Source organism: Echiichthys vipera, assembly GCF_963691815.1.
Source record: "Echiichthys vipera genome assembly, chromosome: 2".
Classification (NCBI taxonomy): Eukaryota; Metazoa; Chordata; class Actinopteri; order Perciformes; family Trachinidae; genus Echiichthys; species Echiichthys vipera.
The window spans coordinates 5,852,567-5,869,925 of NC_139827.1; the positions used below are offsets into that span (position 1 = coordinate 5,852,567).

At 44.9% G+C, this 17,359-nt stretch overlaps 1 protein-coding gene across 1 annotated transcript in view; it reads right to left on the bottom strand.

The window, feature by feature from the left end:
- Window positions 1-16,325, bottom strand: part of LOC310962494 (zinc finger protein GLIS2-like) — a 33,639-nt gene extending 17,314 nt beyond the window's left edge. Inside the window, exon 1 of the mRNA XM_083934972.1 lies at window positions 15,888-16,325. The gene's annotated coding sequence lies outside the window, so the exon portion shown is untranslated. The remainder of the gene's footprint in view (window positions 1-15,887) is intronic.
- Window positions 16,326-17,359: the final 1,034 nt, after the last annotated feature.

The following is a 17,359-nucleotide window of genomic DNA, read 5'->3' on the forward strand; positions in this document are numbered from 1 at the left end:
TCCCTGCCAGTCTGATATCACCACCACTCTCCATCTTTATCTGTGTCTGAGTTCAATTCCAGCTCATGAAGTCAGTCGACTGATGAGTAACAAGAAACAAAGGGTACAGAAATGTGAAAAATATATGTTTGTTGCTGTAGGTATTGTACCGTAGTCTGAGAACGGTACTGTACTGTACTGAACGCTATGCTTTGGAGGAGACAATTAAAGAATTAGTTTGACATTTTCTGTTTGTATACACATTAAACAAATATGATCGCTCAGCTTTGCACCGAAAACTCTAAATGTGCCATGCATTTACGGGAAACTGCTGCAGCCGTTTGATTCTGCATCAAAGTGGAGCCAAACTAAAAGTTGTGGATAGTTTAACTATTGGTGGAAAAGTGTGGCCAGAGAATACGTGCAGCATAACAGTCAGTAAACAGAGTCCTGTGACGTGTTGGCCCATGTTACAAAGAAACACATGAACACAGCTCCCGGCTGTATAAACCAGGACTTCCAGGAAGTGCGCCGGACCATCATGGACCATCGTGGACCATCTGAAATCGTGGCCAAACGGTGGAATTACAACTTCTGTCTCGGTCACATGATGTCATGGGACCTAAAAGGGCTTTTTCCCATTCCCGCAGAATTACTAGTGTGAATATCTGAATTTGAAGTCCGTCCAATAACATTTAGCAAACGTAGAAGAGCTACACAATTACGCCATTTAATCCCCATCCAAGCTAGCAAAGGTGCTAAAGAAGGTGACAAGAACGGTTGTAATGCACCTGCTCTATGGGTCCCATAATGCGTAAGTAGTGCTGATCATCTGTATTTTTAGCCATAGATGTTTAACTGTATGTCTTCATGTACCCCTGCTTTCACAGATATCAATGGGGCTCCACCTTTAACACTGTATCCAGTTTTCTTTATTCATCCGTGGTAGAAACCTGTAATTATTTGCTGCTTGTTTTTGTTTTTTCAGTGTTGGTATTAGGTGTATTTAAAAGAAACTTTGGACGGAGCTAATTTTTACCAGTCTTTATGCTAAGCTAAGCTAAGCTAATCACCTCTTCTTGGCTGTAGCTCTGTACGCCAACACACAGTCATAAGAGCGTTGTCAATTTCTCTAACTCTCAGCAAGGAAGCACATAATCACATCCTGTGGACAATCAGTCCCTGCACAGCTAAACACTTTACTTTTGCACTGTTTATTGTTACGCACAGAGTCAGATTTCGTATGCAAACCGGCAATAAACCGATTCAGCTTCGATCCAAATTTACCTTTCAGACTTTTCACTTTCACTTGAAACGTTACGCCCGCAGCACACACATGTTTTCAGATGTCTGTTATTCCAGCCAGTTGTTATATATGCAGCTTGTATTTCCCTCCAGAGGAACTCCGCAATGGCGCCAGACGTGGGCTGCAAGTAGAGTTGTGACATAACTGCAAAACCCCTGTTGGGTGTCTCGCTATATGGCTCTTTAATGATAGCTGGCAGTAAGAGCATTCTTAATTTACTTTCACTGGCCGGTTTTCCGAACACTATCTTGGATTCGAACCGGCATCTTTCCAGCTACATGTACACCTCTTTAACTTCTAAACTTGCTGTCACCACAAATTCTTCCACAATCACCGACAGGATCCCCCGACATAATATGAGGCAGAGGCTAAACCACAATGAAGTCAGTGTTTAGGTCCTTGTGCCGGCCTGCCAGCTACCTCACCACACTGGATTCACATTCCACAGCAACCTCACTGACTTCTCTCATACACACACACACACACACGCTGCTATTTGGAGGTATTGTGATGGCACGCACATACAGGACCATATGTATCCATGCACGCATGCAGACTGAAGTCGCACCAGCAGGCATGCGCAAAACTTCATAACCACACGTGAGCCCCCCACCTCCAGCAGCTCCTCCCCCTCTTTTCCCTCAATGACCTGCGTTTGGGCAGCATGCCCGGACCCTCTTATGGATCCCTACTGCCTAGCAAAACACATACTTTGACTGTTCACACACACGCACACACACACACACACACACACACACACACACACACACACACACACAGTCGCATATAATGTATATACTAAACACATGTAAGGAATAGCACTTTTTTACACACGCACACACACACACACACACACACACAAGTCTGTGTTTCTGTTCTTGTGAGGACCATCGTTGATATAATGCATTCCCTAGCCCCTAACCCTAGCCTTAACCATCAAAACGAAATGCCTAACCCAAGCCCTCTTTTAACCTTAATCTAATTCTAACCTTCACTCTAAGTTTCAAATGGGACAAATCATGAAAAACTCACTTTTTCCAGTGCTTCTGCACATGCATCCACGTATCTGGAGTGCCTACCGACCCGTAAACTGTGAAATAAGAACCCAGCAAGTTTTTTTTTATCTACCTTGATCTTACATGCCAGAGACTGTTCACCTTGGAGATTATTGCTTGAGAACTTCCTTTGCAAAGATGCGCCATATTTTTCTCGCAATCAGAGCAGATCGAGGTTTTCTGGCGCTAAAACTGAGCTTTTCAAACCGAGATAATGTGTTTTTTGAACAGTAACGCATGCAAACTGTTCTAGTAGAGACCCAAAAGTATAGAAAACGAGCACAACATTTCTCCACTTAGTATATGTGCATTTACGTTTGGTCACAGCCAGACTGCAGCTTGCACGTGCACATAAACATCAATTCATTCTTAGGATTTCAAACATGAGCAGAAACTGAACCTTTTCTACGCAGGTGCAAAAGAGTTCACACGTGCAAACCCAGTGTTGCCGATGCCCCCGTGTCTTCAGGGAAGCCCACAGTAAATACAATAGCAGAATGCACGTGCACACCCAATCTCACTTATGAATGATAATGTTAAATCCCTTTTCACACAGTTAAATGTGAAACTGTACATACAGACATGCATAAAGAGTGGACGCCCCCCCTTGGGTGTAACATGTACTAACACACACGTGAGAGAGGCTTTCCCCCTCTCACAGGAAACTTTTCCTTCCACGGCGCCCTGATCTGGCCTCTCCCTGCCCGTTTTTATACTCCTCTCTCTCTCTCTTTCTCTCTCTCTCTCTCTACTTCCCTCCCTCTCACTCCTTCCTGTGGTTTTCCTCTCCCAGTCCTCCAGCAGAGCATACCTCTCCTGTTCTCCTCCCCTCTCCTCTGCCCTCTGCACCTCCCACTCCTTTTTTCTTCTCTCCCATTTGTTTTTTCATTCTCTGGAGCATTTTTTCGAGCTCCCCTTTTTCCCATTATATTCAATTTCTTGTCATTCTGTCGCAGCAGAACCGCATCTCGTCATTCTTTAATTGTCATCTGTCGTTCATCATCACTCGACCTCCTCATCCTCTTCTTTCTCTCCTTCTTCTAGACAGAGAATAAATCTGATAAGTTAAAAAATTGGAGGATGAACTCTGTTTTAAAATGTTGAGAGGAGCATCTGAAGATGTTTCATCACTCCAGGAATGGTGCCCTTGTTTTTAGGGGGTTACATCCCTTGATCTTTCCATCCCACGTCCTTATAAGGTATTTCACAATGTTGCTGCAACAGCGAGCACGACAGGAGGCTTTGTTTTTGTGACTTTGAGACAGAAGGGGAGCAACTGGACTGTTGCTGATTGCATCAGTGAGAACTTGCTGGAATTGGCTGAAACTGACACTAGTTTGAACAGAAAATACAAGGGACCACAAAGATGGTGGTTTGAGTTGAGGGGAATAAGGACAAAGTGAGGGGTCCAGAAGCACGGAGAGAGCAGCAGGGGTTTCTCTTACCACACAGACTGTGCTGAGACGGAGACAAGCAAAACAAACTGAGGTTCTTGGAAGCAAAAGTCTCTCTCAAAGAAGGAAGACAAGCGAGACATTCAAGTCTTTTTTTTCAAATTACACTACAGTGTGTTTTTGACTGTTTTTAAGGGCTGCACTTGAGCCGCCCAAGCTTACGTAGCTCATCCAGAGCGGTAATGGCCATATCACGTTTCAAACCCAAGTCACAAAAACAAAACCACCGCCAAGACAGTCCGCTGGTGACTGCCGCCACGGCAGCGAGAGGGAAATTTACTGTCAGTGTTCACAGCCTTTGAATGTGATGAACTACTGTTTTATATTGTGTCAGTTGTGATTCACAGCACCCCCTTGGTGCCAGCTTTCTGGATTTCTGGAGGGAGAATTTCTCTCGTGACGAGAAAAATGGCAACGTAGTCGGAGACAGAGGCGAGGCGGTGAAAACGAAAAGTAGAAAAACTGAGAGGGAAGAAGGGAGGGAGGGAGGGAAAGACAGAAACTGTGGGAGTCAGACGTGGGCTCCCACCCTCTCCAATCCTCACACTTTTACCATTATTTGTCTCAGTATTATCCTCCCTCTCTCCCTCTCTCTCTCTCTCTCTCTCTCTCTCTCTCTCTCTCCTTCTCTCTGCTCTCTCTCTCTCTCGTCTCAGCAGGGCTAAGTGATGCAACTCTGCAGAGCGAGTCTGCAATAGCCACCATTAGAGCCTCCAGTGTCTCTCGCACTGACACTGGCGTCTTTACCGCTTAGGAGGGGCGTGGTGGAGGCCGTCAGGGGAGGAGGAGCAGGGGAGTAATCTCTCAAGACATTATTAAGTTCAAGAAAAAGGCTCTTTTAAGACTTTCCGTACACCTCTAAATGTATCACTATAAGACTCTTTAAGGTGGTTTCAGCAGACACTTGGATTTTCTAGGAAAAACAACAAAAAAACGTGTTAAATGGATTTTATTAACATTTATAATATGCTCCAAAATGTCAGAAAGGTCACCAGACTTTCTTTCATACTTATATCATGAGTCATAAATTATTCACAGTTAAGCAGAAGGAAGCTTTTCTCTGTCGAGTTACTTATCGTGTCCTTGTTGACCGTTCTGAAATATTTTAACACGACACAGATGGTTTGTATTTTCGTAATGACCAAATTCCCAAACGTCCAGATTGCAACGCGGCGATGGCACATGTTGCGTTCTCAGGAAGAGGCACGCTTAGAGAGTGAAACACGCTCAGTCCCGACCTCAGCGTTGTCAAACAATATTGAGGCAAATGTATAAACTGCAGCGCAGTCGGCAGGACGACGGACGTTGGTGAATTACACATTGTTATTACAAAATACAGCGACAGAGAGTTAGACTCGTAGACAAACAGGAGACAGAAGGAGCCGTGCAAATGGAGAGGAGATCAGCGGAGGTCGGTGGAGTGATGCAGGAGGGCTGTAATAAAAGATAAACCCACCTCATCCCACTTAAGTCCTTTCTAGCTCAGAGAACCATGTATAGTCATGATATGCAAACTTCAAGCCGGTACTGTTTTGGAGCAAGTTTGTATCTTACTCCCGTGCAGGTGGTGGCTGCTTCCTTCGCGGAGGACAACAAAGTTCACTCGTTTTAATCGACCGGGCTGTTTAACTGAGCTCTCTTCTTCAGAAACACTCTACATCAGGGGTCTGCAACCTTTACTATCAAAAGAGCCATTTTGCCCCCTCTTCCACCAATTAGAATTTGTCTGGAGCCGCAAAACAAATATTATATTATATAAAAAAATATTTGATGTCACAGCTTAGCTTTATATCTAGTTACTGTTGACATTTTATTCCTGTTATTACCCGTCATAAAAAATGTTGTTGTTCGCTAATTGCTCACCACATATCAAGCATATAGGTAAGCGAACATCCGATAAGTTTTTTTTTTTTTGGGGGGGGGGGGGTTATCTGCGGCTAGCATACCAGTGCGGGTCACCAACTCAAGATTAGCCACCTGAAGGGAAAGGCGCTGGGCTGTAGACCAAGGATGTGACACATATTTTAGTTTCACGTCATATTTTTTAAAAAATCACCTTGAACTCAGACCCCTGCTCTACATTCTCGGGAGTCATACTTATCGTCATATCTTAACGCTGCACTTATCAATTGTATATTAACGATGGATCCAATTACTGCATGTGCTGTGAAATAGGTCACTCCTAGTACACATGACCCAACTCTGAGCTTTTCAGAATCAGCTGTGTTTTGATTTTACTTTGCTGTTTTGGTTCGCTCCTCACTGCTCACAACCGGTTAGCAAGCTCGATACAGCCCACCGGACGGCAGGCAGACAAAGTTAGTGACAACCTGGTGAACATAGTGGAGCATTTGGCTTCAATAGAGCAAGAGGTTTTCTCAGGAGTTGGAGAGCAAAACTGAGCTACGGAGGGTGAAAATTGGGCTGAAATTAGCCATTAGTCTTAGCCAGACACTTGACTTTAAAGGAATGTTAATGATGCTTCCTGTTTGTTGAATGTGTAAATGGCCACAAAAACAGGAGGATGGAGCGTACGCGGATGTCTTGAGAAAAGAGCGCTCCGCCTTTTTTGTGCGGCCACTCAGAGAGCTTCTATTGGAAAATCGCTGGTGTCGTCTCGGGGGATCCCGTCACAACAAAGACAGAAAAGCCCATCTGTGGGAGGCGATTGATCGGACACTGATTCTTGATGGTGAGTGTTTAGTGCTTTTATCACGGTACGCGTTGGTATCTTGTTGCTAGCTTGGTGTTAGCCGTGTAGCCACCATAGCTAACACAAAACCCAGGGGTAACACTTACAGGCACTGGGATGAAGCGTTCCTCAGTGTCCTGCCAGAAAAAAAACGCTACATACTGTGCATTCACTCCAAAAGAGATGGAGGCGATGACGCTTCGGGCATCCACCGCCTCATCGCGTACTTTTCAAGCGGCATTGCGTGAAGCTGTGCCGTGACAGCCAATCAGCGTTGAGATTGCGGTTAGCATCATCGAAGTTCTCCGTGAAACATCCAGGGGCTCACCTGGCTCACCAATTGGCCTCCATTGTTGCAGTCCTTGTGGGAAACCAGACTGTTCCTATGGATATAATATAATGATTATAACTATGGACTGTGGGTGGCAGCAACGTGCCTTTGGGCATCTAGTCTGCGGAAATCCAGAAGAAGAAGAATAAATCTGTAACTGCAGAGTGAAGCGTATCCCGGTCTGATCTACCAGAGACCGGGCAGCACCCTGTAGGGCTTCGGAGGTTAAATCACTGATGGCCTGATCTCACTACAACAAAACGGCTCCTTTAAGAGCCACAAACTTCATCTGAGAGCTCATTTCTGTTCTTCTAAAAGCATTCAGAGCCCTGGTTAGCACTAGCATAACTCCCCATTTAGCACAACAGCAAAGTAGGCTGTTCTGCTGCTGTGCTGTTGTGCAGGTAGCAGCCGAGGGCCTCGGCTATGAAGCGATGATCAAAATGCGATTAAGTGACACAATACTCGCATCCACGCAATTTAATCTCCTCTATCACTTTTGGAGTGAATGCACGGTTAGGCTGGTTGTGTGTCAGTGGAAGTGGCACCCAGATTGGCCCATTTGTGTGACGCCCTGTTGTGTTCTTTAACCCCCTAAAGCAGACTCAATACTTCATAATTATTGTTTTCCATCAGATCGTTGGTATAATCTTGACATTTCCAAACTGAAGGCAGCTTCAAGTCATGGAGAAAGACAGAAAAATGATGCAGGGAGTGAGCTTTCTGCTAGAGCTGGTTGCAGGAACCAATCCACTGTTAGACAAACTCCCGGGCAGTTAAGTGCGTCTGTGAAGTTTGCGCTTAGTTTAGTTTTTTTAACCTCTTAGTTTTTTAAAATGTCCTTGTGGCAGCGATTGAGGCAGCAATGCTTACAGTTTACTACAGGACCACTGCACTCTCACAGCGCCTCAAAATGGACCGACAAGTCTGATCACATCGGCCGTCGCAGCGTGACCTCGGGCTGAGTTTCTCCAAGAGTTCAATCTGTCTCAGCTTTTAATCTCGTCTTTTACTGCCCACCATTCAAAATGAATGGAAAGACTTGTGTTTTGCATTGATGCACGCTTACTTTAAAGTGTCATTTCAACACATGGTTAGGTCTCTATGTGTAGTAACATCACGCTGCTTACTGTGTTGGCCTGCAGTTCACATGTTGCACTGATTTGGAACAATTAAGCTGTTGACAGATGTGTTTGAGGTGTCCCCTGTTGTGATTTTAACAGACGCCTGCTTGTCAATCATACATTACTTCTGGTCCTGGGATGGATTTACGAGGGTGGGGATGACACCATCTTGCACCTTTTAATCCTTAAAGTGATATCATTTTATTTTCATTTGAGCCGAATTATGACTGTTGTTTGTCTCATTCTCTGAACCACAGCTTTCTTTCCACTCTTTCCTTCCACAGAGGTAGATTTTCTATCTCTTCATTTATTTCTCACTCTATCCCTCCTCCTCCTCCTCCTCCCTCATAACCCCCACCCATAATTCCTTGCAGTTGCACCACCACGATACCACCATCTGAAGTTTGGCAGCAGGTCAAGGTCAACACAGAAACCTCTCCACTTCTCCTCTCTGCTTTCCCTCCCTTTAATTCCTGGCCATCAGCGGAGCGACAGATCCATCCCCCCTCCCCGAATCATTTCATCCACCACCACCCTTTGAGGAGCGAGGGAAAGAGGGACTAAAGACGGAGAGGAGGGCGAAGGAGAGGTCCGGGGAACGAGTGCAGATTCTAAGAAGATTCTAGGTTAGTGCTGGAAATACGAAGACGGGGTTGATGAAAGAGGGAAGGGACGTTAGGAAATGAAAGGCAGAGGAAGGAAGGAGGGGCGTTGGTGGAGAGAGACAGAATGACTGAGGGAGAAAAGTGTTTTTAACCTTCGTTGTCAGGCGAGACAGACAAGGCCAAGAGCACTCTGCATCCCAGAAATCAGTCTGTCTTTCTCTATCTCTTATTCTCCTCCTCTGTTTTGTCTTTCTCCTTAATTTCTCTCTGTCTTTCTCTCCATCCTTCTTTCATTCCCTCAGCTCTGTCATCCAGACCTAAAACACACAAACACATGCGCCTCACATTCCTATGTGCAGAGCAGATTCACCCAATTTGTTTCCAGTGTGTGTGTGTGTGTGTGCGTGTGGGTGCGTGTGTGCGTGCGTGTGTGCGTGTGTGTGACTGGCTGTGCCAAGCCAGTAAATAATAACCAATCCCAGCTGTACTGTAGGCCGTTCCTCTGATTCTCGGTGGGGAAACAAAGAGGGAGAGAGGGGAAAAAGGGCTCCATTAAATAACTGAGTAATGAGCTGGAAAAAAGTCAGCGGAGAGTTGAGCAGGAAGAATTAATAATGTTTGAATGCTAAGTGACATTATGAGTCTGTGGTCTCCATGTATAGGAGTCGCAGGCCCTTTGGAATAGGGGAGCTTTAGAGCCATACCACCGTAATGCGTTTCCGTCCTGCGAGAAAGCAAGTTTAGGAAGACCTAAATAAATAATAAATAAACCCCACACTTAACTTCTAAATACCTCAAAATACTAACTTATTAAGTTGGCTTCATCACAGTGGAATAAATAACGGATACCGATTTCACTCTGGATTATGTCTGAAGGGGCTTTAACCAAACATAGTGGTGTTTTTCCACCTTAAAGCCTCTAAAAACATGGCTTTAAAAAGTGAAAATGTATATATGATATGAAAGTTGAGTGTCTCATTAAGCATCTACAAAAATCTGAGAGAAAATAAATGTTCATAACTATTAGAAAACATGTTCCAAAGCACCACATCACACATTTGCACTCAGTGTTCGTGTGTTTCCCGATTTCCCCAATCCATCCTTAACCCAGTGTGTCCGTCCCTTAACCGTAGTTGACTTGACGTAACAATATTCAGAACCATGTCGCCAATATTGTTTAGAGATATTTAAAAACACGCTGTAGGCATTGGACGTATAAAAAAACAAGACTGTCACTGAATGTAATCCTTGGATTTCCAGAATTGTCTAACATCGACGTTCTCGTCTGGCAGTATAGTTGCAACTAACTCAACAAGTGGTCAAGCCACCAACAGTAGGGGCGGCAGTAGCTCAGTCCATAGGTGACTCGGCTGGGAACCAGAGGGTCACCGGTTTAAGTCCCTGTGTGGACCATGAATGGAGCGTAGACTGGTGGCTGGAGAGGTGCCAGTTCATCTCCTGGGCACTGCCGAGGTGATGTTGAGCAGGGCACTGAACCCCCAACTGCTCAGGGCGCTGGTCACTGGCAGCCCCCTCGCTCTAACATCTCTCCATTAATTGCATGTATATAGGTCCTGTGTGTGCATGTGTGTGTATTTCGGGCCTGTGTGTGTGTAGCATGAATAATAATGGAGTGAAAAAAACGAATTTCCCGTTGCGGGATAAATAAAGTTCTTCTTCTTAGTGTCACTATTGTGTCCGGTCCCCCATAATTGAAAAGAATGCAGTCATGTGCGTCAAACAGTGCAAGTTTATCCATTCACTCACCATGTGGAAAAAGCGCTGGTGCCACTGATGCCATTTTTCACTGTTTTCCTACATGTTTTAGCCTGAGAACCAGACGAATCTGCAGGCTCATGTTACATTTTCTCTGGCAGATACTTCTGGCCCCTTCCTCCCATTCAGACAAATTTCCACCCAACCTGGCCTTGAGTGGACCAATCATAACCGTTTGTCTCACATGGTATGGCTTTGACAAACGACCGTCTGAGCGTCACTGTCCTGTAGGTCCATCCAGCGCAACGCACCGTGCAGACTCAAGAAACTCCGATCAAACTGTCAAACTAGGCAGTGCTGATCAAATATAAAACAAGATCCTGTTACAATTTCTCACCTCAGATGCTTTCAAACATTCTAGCGCGCTGATCCGCTGTAATTCGATCAATTCCGGTTTAAACGCGGAACGCGATCCACCCCAACTGGCATGCGTCGCTCAGTGCTACAACCCTTCATGCCACTGATTGTGTGTAGGTTTATTGCGTCCAGAGGCATTTTGGGTCTTTGCTAAGAGGTTCCTGAGTAATACAGTTTGTGTATTAGTCAGGGTAATATTTACTTTATCAAGCCCGTCCAATTTGGGGCCCGCAGGCCAAACGTCTCCATTTCTTCTGGCCCGCCAACAGTTGGAACCGGGAAAATGTTAACAGCGAGAAAGGCAGGGTTTTTCGTACATGAGGTTGTCTTTTATGGCCGGCTGCAGTTCCCTATCCGACCACAGGTGGCAACTAGGGCAACTAGGGGCCTGTGGAGTTCTTAAGCGCCGCGATGACTCACGAATCAGAAGGGCAAGATTGAGCGTGTCGCCGCCTTTTGAACTCAATTTTCCAAAGCACCTTGAGTTGCATGCACTTTCTGTCATAAAGGTGTCTTTCAAATATGTTTATGCCCTCAAAAAGAAGCATATGGGTGTTTTTTTTTATTATCTCTATAAAATACAAAAGCAGATTTACAAGTTAAGCAGATTAATTAGTTTTATTTAGATGTTTGTCTTAGAATGGTCATTTTCTATAAATTACAGTGTTGTTTATAAGACCAACATTTATTTTTAGGCCACAGCCCTCCACCCTGATTCCTTTTTGGACCGTCATAGGAGAGAAATCGGGCACCCATGGACCAGATAATGAATAAATGATTCGTTAACGCAAACATCGGATCACAAACCATCAAAGTATTCTGTAGTCGCAGCCCCGCTGGAGCTTAAGACTTGTTGAGTCTGACACAAAAGCACTCGGTCCACATCATCAAAGAAGCCATGAAGAAAAAGAGAGTGATGAAGAAAAAAGAAGAGGAATAAGCTCAACAGTCTTTCCATTGTAGGACACATCTATGGGCCACTGGGACACAGAAGAAGTCCATTTCTGATTATACGCCCATCTGCCATGGCACTTGATCCCTCTTTACCATCATAATTCCCTTCCTGGCCAAGACACCTCTTTCTCCCTCTTTATCTATTTTCCCTTCTTTTCAGGCTCTTTTTAGTGGAGGCCAACATTTCATTTGCCTCCTTCCTCCAAACAGAGAGCAAAAAAGAAAGCGAGCGAGAGGCAGCGTGTGGGAGGGAGGGGAGAGGAGAATGAGAAGGGGGGAGTCGGGGAAGTGATGGAGGGAGAGGGGGTGTCGGGGTGGGGTTTGCGGAATTTGGTCTATGTTTGGTTTGGAAGTAAAGGCCCCGGCGCTTGGCTCTCAGGAGGATAATGGAAAAGAGAGGGAGAAGAAAGGGAGGTTTATGGATGTGTGTGTACCCTCACAGGTGGTCGGCACATACTGATGGGGGGGACGGGGGGGAGGGAGGAGGGTTGTGTGTCAAAATGTGTGTGCACGTCTTTTTGTTTACCCTACTGTGTCAGCATGTTGGCGAAGCTTTGTGTGCGTGTACATTTGTCTCTTAATTTGCAGATGTTGGCACGGGTGCATGTCAGCTTTTAGCACGTAAGAATCGAGAGAAGGAAGAGGAGAGAGAGGAGGTGAATAAGACATTCCTAAGATGGAGGAGGAGGAGGAGGAGGAGGAGGAGGAGGAGGGGGGGATGCAGGGAGCCAGTGGTTAGTTAGCGGTTAGAAACTAAGAGGAGAAAAATGAATGTCTGGTCCAGGGCCGGGCCCAAAAACGATTCCACAACCAAAACCGAGGAGAGGAGAGTCAGAAAGAGTTATGTGACAGAGGAGAACCAGGGGAGGCACCACCACCGCCACCTCCTGCCCTCCTCCGTGTACGAGGCCCGTTAACTCCTGCCTCTGGCGCAGGGGAGAAAAATGGGGGAGTGGTGCTTTTATAGAGCTGAGCTGAACCCTCTGAACCCATCGTGTGCAAACAGCACAGTGTGGAGACAGGGCCAGCAGCCGCGCAGGGGGCTTCAGTGGGGGGGGGTTCTCAGGTTGGGGAGCACAGGAGGGTTGAAGGTACGAGGAGGAGGAGAGTGATGGATGGGGAAGAGGAGACTCAACGCAGGTCTCCCTCTCTGTTTTCACCTGTATACCATCAGCTGGGGTTGGTGTCTTACTCTCCGTCACTTGTTACTTGTGTCATTTACCTTTCTTTACTTCACCTTTTTTACGTTGAAGGTAAAAAAGGTGAAGGTGTCTCAACCCTGGGATGATGCCATAAACCCCTAGGTGTTTGGTTTCTTTTGCTTGCTTCACTTCTTGCTCTCCTACTCTCACTTTCTTCTGCCTCCTTTGCTTTCTTTGGCTACCTCCCCTTGCTTCCTTTGCCCGTTTCTTTTCCTCCTTAAAAAGTTCCTTTCTATCTCCCTTTTTCGTTCCTTGACTTTCTCCTTTCAGTTTCTTCTCAATTCAATTCAATTCAATTCAATTTTATTTATAGTGTCGAATCATAACAAAAGTTATCTCAGGACACTTTACAGAGTAGGTAAAGACCACACTCTATGACTTATTTATGATTTACAGAGACCCAACAATTCCCCCGTAGAGTACGGTGGCAACAAAAACCTTCCCTATAACAGACAGGAACGTCAGACAGACCCAGCTCTGTGGAGGACGGACATCTGTCTGCACCGGAGAGAGGAAGAGAAGGAGAGAGAGAGAGAAAAGACACACAGATGGACAGAGAGAGACAGACAGACACACTTCCAGAGATGCAAGCAAGCAAAGCCTAACAGTAACTATAATAATATTTATAGTAATGTGAATATAACGTATGTGTTAAGACAGTTAATACAACAGAATAGTAGAAACAAGCACAGCTCTCACTCTCTTTATCCCTTTCTTATTCCTCTTAGCTTTTTTTTTTAATCATTCTTTGCTACCTCCCTCTTCTCCCTCCTTCCTTTCTCATTAATACACAGACTCATATATGTGTGAGTAACACTCCCACCCCGCAGCAGACAGTGTGGGTGGAAGTGGGCCGTAAGACAGACGCACCCAGCAACAACAGGAAAAGGAGTTTGCTTGGCTCTGGACCTTTTTTTAAAAAAGAAATTCATCCACAAGCGACTGCCCGACCTTTAGAGAACAGCATGATGCAACGAGCCTGCAACCTGCACATCGCTGCCGTCACACACAAAAAAAACCACATTCTCAGAAACTCTTCGCCCTGAACACCCTCATGAATCTCGGAAAACTAATGAAGGGGGTTCAAGTGGAGGTGACACACCCAATGGGTCACTCCTTGAACTTCCCCTGCCTCCCGGGACCCTGTAGAGTATCGGTTTTAAGTAAAAGGCATGAAAATCAGCGCAGCTGGAGCCGTATCGTATCGTTTAGGGAGGATGAGGAGCCACGATCAGCGATGGGGAGTCGTGTCATTGGGGTGGAGGACTTGAGAGATTAGATAAAGCGAACTGGGAGGAAAGCATTGGAAGTAAAGGTCTTGTCTCCACCCTGTCTCACTGGGAGTCTGTACAGTAGCCTTCTACGTGTCATCGTAAGGGTTTCAAATTTACAAATTACGGTGCTTTTACAGGCACACCAGTTAGTAGCTTAGCAGCCTTGTGGTCAGAATGACCAGAATCTCATTCACTTAGGTCCCACTTTGGATGATCCTACAAAAAATGACATATACTGTGCATTAATGAGTACATCTTAATGCCTAAACATTCAAATAGGTTGCTTGTCAGTGTGAAATGTCCCAATACGGTTGTTCTGTTGATATGAAACACACACTGACAGGATGAAGACGCATGTTTCAGGTTGAGGTAAATAAAGGCACTTGGTTGAGTTTAGGGGAAGACTGTAGTTAAAGTGGGAGAATTGGTTGGGGGACGAAACCGGCAATCTGACAAACACACCTCACATAGCATGTGGCTTGTCACTTTAACTTCTCTCTCAGGCTCACTTTTTTTTTTAGCTCTTCACAACTAATTATATTACTTTTCTTAACTGAGTGCAGCACCATGAGTGCCTCTGCGTGCACCGTGATCCCTTCTCTTTAACAACAGGCTTTTCACTCACCCTTGAGTGTGGCCATTCACAACAGCTACAAACACTTTTCCAGCTTTAGACGCGGTCAGATGACTTCATACAAACTCTCTCTCTTTGAAGCTCATTGAACCCTTAAGAGTGTCACACTACAGCCTGCTTTGTAACATTGTATATATACTGTATATATATATAGAGAGAGAGAGAGACAGAGAGAGAGAGAGAGGAAGAAGAATGTATAGGGGACAGAGCAGTTATTTCCGTTATTGATCGATTAATGATCCGTAAGTTTGTCCACATATCCGAAAAATGCATTTCTCAAATAAAGTGACATCTTTAATTGTCTTGTTTTGTCTGAAAAAGACTCAAGGATATCCATTTCCTATCTATAAGCCAAAGAAAATACATAATATTGTATCCCCGGTATAGAAGTAGAATAAGTGAGGACCCAGGATAGGCCCTTGGGGAACTCCATAGATGAGGAGGAGCATGTAACTCTTGATAGCTTTAAAAATGAAGAAAATATAAACTGTATAAGAGTGGAAAATATATTTCTACAGTTGACACGTGCCAACTTCACATCACTGATAAAACAGGTTAAAAATAAACATATAAAGTGTCAGATGGTGTAGAGAATAGGTCTGTCTAAGCAAAACTAACTGGATGTGGACTTGTCGACTTTTTACAGATCACACACACACACACACACACACACACACACACACACACACATACACACACATGAATAATGCATGCTAAACTCACTTTAAAAAGAGGAAGTCCGTACATGATTATTAATTATGGAGTATATTAAATAAATACTTCTTACTGCTTCTTTTCAGACGTTAAACTGGTCACATATTTTTACTTGGTTTATTCATTTTTGATTTATTTATCCATACAAAAATGTTATCTCTCTATTCTCTTTCTTTTCTTTTTCTCACATGTTCGGCAAAAACACAATAGAAGCCTATAAACAGTTGTTTTACGTCCATAATGCATGTTGTGCTTCATATATCTATCTATGCAGGACATGCAATTGCATCTAAAGTCAAAATATTATAATAACATTAGTCTGGTGATGTCACAACCTCCTCACACACTCGTGACTGAGCAGCACAAGCATTTTAAAACACTTTAAAACAACAGATCGGGAGGTTTTGTCATATTAATAGACAGGTTTTACCTTCCAACAGCCTGTAGACGCAGAAACAGCCTCCTGCGCTCCTGTAGTCCGTCTGAAGATGCTCTCCAGCCTCCAATAGACACACACCGAGACACCAAATCACTCAAATCAAGCGAGTTTGCCCGGTGCTTCCCGTATCATCTTCGATTAACTTATCAGTTGTCTTTGGCTCCTCTCTGAAAGCAAATCCTCCCACGGGGGGTCGTTAAAGACGCGCAAACGACGCCTGTTGCGAGCGAGTCAGTTTTCAGATGATGTCGCAGAAAACCTTGTCCTGGGAATAGTTTCGTTTTTTTCTACCTGTGTCAAAATTACACTGAGGCAAGCTGAGGAAATCACTGTCGAGAGCATGCAACTAATAATACATGTCATTCAGATGTGAGGACGCAGGCTGCGGCGTGAATGTCAAATCCGTCTCTCTGCTCGAGGCGCATCGCTCAGTTGCGACGCTGGTCAACTGAGGCTCCAGCGGCGGAGAGGAGGGAAGAGGCTGAGGGGAGGGAGGGGGAGAGAGAGAGAGAGAGAGAGAGAGGGAGGGGGGGAGAGAGGGGGAGGGAGGAGAAAGAGATAGAGAAAGAGAGGGAGGGGGAGAGGTGGAGACTCCAGACATTGGAAGAGTGGAAGAAAGAAATGCCAGAGTAGAAATCCAACTTCCTCTGCCAGCTGTTGACTCTCACGACAGTCTGAAGTGTGTGTGTGTGTGTGTGTGTGTGTGTGTGTGTGTGTGTGTGTGTGTGTGTGTGTGTGTGTGTGTGTGTGTGTGTGTGTGTGTGTGTTTTTCCTCCTGTCATCTCTGCTTTCTCTGCACAGAGAGAACTAGAGCATGGCTCCAGCAATTAAAGAAACATGTAGGCCTACAATTTTGCATTGTATGTAGTGGTAAGGACCGTACGACTCTGTTTCCAGTGAGAGGGAATTTTATACTAAATATCAGTCACGTGGCAAGAGACAATAGTGTATATAGAGGCAATTGTGCACAAATACATCAGCCATAACACTTCACAGCCAACACACTATCATCATCTCATCTCATCTTCAGCCTCTTATCCGGGGTCGGGTCGCGGGGGCAGCAGCTTTAGCAGGGGACCCCAAACTTCCCTTTCCCGGGCCACATTAACCAGCTCTACAAGTCCATATATGTCAGGACTTAGGGTTTGTAATTTTGTTGCTGAGCCTGTCTGGCCCCAAAGGTAGAAAATAAAACATGTAGCTTTAAGGTGTGACAATATGTTTTGGTTGTATCTGCTTGGTTACTTTTTGCAAATATGTAACTTTCAAAAACCCCTTTTTTGCGACACCAGTGGCTCATTCCCACGTGTTCGCACACTTCATAGCTGCGGTCAAAACAGTGAGACTGAACATAATGGACCGGCATCATTTAGGTATAAAGCTGCAAAATGAATTAGAAAAAAACAATATTTACAATAATGCTAGCACCTGATGTCAGATTCATGCCGCGCAGCCGAGCTACA